The sequence below is a fragment of the Aplysia californica genome, unplaced genomic scaffold (genome assembly GCF_000002075.1).
Source record: "Aplysia californica isolate F4 #8 unplaced genomic scaffold, AplCal3.0 scaffold00477, whole genome shotgun sequence".
NCBI lineage: Eukaryota > Metazoa > Mollusca > Gastropoda > Aplysiida > Aplysiidae > Aplysia > Aplysia californica.
The window spans coordinates 611,375-613,113 of NW_004797747.1; the positions used below are offsets into that span (position 1 = coordinate 611,375).

Sequence of the window (1,739 nt, forward strand, 5' to 3'; positions counted from 1 at the left end):
ATATATATACACTCTTACGTTTTAAATCTGCTTGCGCACTTGATTAAAAGTGAGCTCCTCTGTTTGTGATTATTTCTAAGTACAATATTATGACATTATGATTCTAGTAGTCTCACAAAGATTGGAGGCTACTGAACTGTAGGCAAAAGCTGAGTCCAGAATAAGAGTCCCTGTAGTCGCACACTTTCGGCTGGCCGCCTTACTAGATCTAGATTCTATATATATGAAAGATTTTATTATAAGGATAATAAGGAACGCAAAAGTGGCATAAAAATCATGTTCTTTTTGTGGAACAAAGTATTGCAATGCAAAAACAAGAATACCGAAATCATTTAGATCTAGAATCTAGATCTAGAATCTATGTTGTACATGTAGATCTAGGCCTATTAACAAATTCTTTGTCCTACCTTATTTTTGTTATAACAGACAGTCTTTCCTCTCATAAAGAGTTGATTAGGCAGGCGTAATAAAGCAAAATCCTCACGTGTGGGCCAGAGCAGACAGAGGTCATAGGTCAGTGTTTCTATCCCATCAACGCGACCTGAAGAGTTAGCATAATGCTAATATTCTGAACCGCCAATCACAATTCACAATAAATAAATCCGTCCGTGAATTTAATGTACTCCTTGGAATAATTATAATAAAAGCCTGTTGATTTATAAAATTTAAAAAAACGTTGCAATCTCAGTATCAGTACTGAACAATGAAATATGAACACAACATCGGAACACAATACAAAACGGCGAGTGAAGCCAGAGGATAAATTGTTGTGAAGCTGAATCCACTACACCCCACCGCGAGGCGACACGGAACACACCACACACACACACATACACACGCACCACGCGAGCCGTCGAGCGAGTGGGGGGGAGAAAGAGACGACAAGACACTCAGAAGGGGCGGGCGCTTGAAGACCTGGTTCACCGACCGTCAGTTTCTCTGCTGAAAAAGCGCGCGCATTAATTTGCAAGCCCTGACTATGCGCGCAAGCAGCCAATGGGAAAAGACGCTCAGTCTCATGAAGCATGCGTGCGCTTATCGCCCCTCTTTATCACTGATTTTATCTTATCTGTTTCTCCAATCTTCTTTATATTCATCTCGCAGGCCTCTCTCATCAGATCAGAGACCTTTCTTTGCCAAGCTATTTCCTTAGATTATTATTACTCATACTTAAACTATGCCGTCTTACCTTCTTGGGGGTGACGTAAACACTCGGATCATGACAATATAAGGATCAATAACCGTTTTATCTCAGGGTTTTAGGTTTTCTTTGTCATCATACATTAATAGTGAGGCAGATTAGAGCCCTGCAGGCGGGGTCGTATAACCAATTCCCACACTTAATCTCAGATGCCAACAGCCCCCCCCCCTCTCTCTCTCTAGCTTAGGGCGTTAACGTTTCAATTAAATGAAGAGCTGAAAAAAAATCGTATTCCTCGCTGCACTCAGTGGTTAAGTAAAAAAGTAAAACACCATTTGGAAATGGTTACTCGCATATCTGAGAAGGTTGTTGGGGATGGGGAGGAAGGGGAATTTAATCAGGACCTATGCAAGATAATATATCTAACAAGCTAGATAATTCTGGCTGATTATTAGTTCCTTGCCTGATTACAAACCAGTGCAAGATAGAAAGATGATAATACATTGCTCTGTATCGATTTTAGAAAAAAGAGAGGTTGTTGAGGAGAGGTTGTTTGGTCTTGTGCCTCTTTTGATTTTCTTTTTTTTTTTTTTTTTGG

The 1,739-nt window shown here is 40.1% G+C and overlaps 1 protein-coding gene across 1 annotated transcript in view; it reads right to left on the bottom strand.

The window, feature by feature from the left end:
* The window catches only part of LOC101863924 (regulatory protein zeste), a 79,075-nt gene extending 78,231 nt beyond the window's left edge, over nucleotides 1-844 (bottom strand). Inside the window, exon 1 of the mRNA XM_005105564.3 lies at nucleotides 408-844. The gene's annotated coding sequence lies outside the window, so the exon portion shown is untranslated. The remainder of the gene's footprint in view (nucleotides 1-407) is intronic.
* Between the last annotated feature and the right edge of the window lie 895 nt (nucleotides 845-1,739).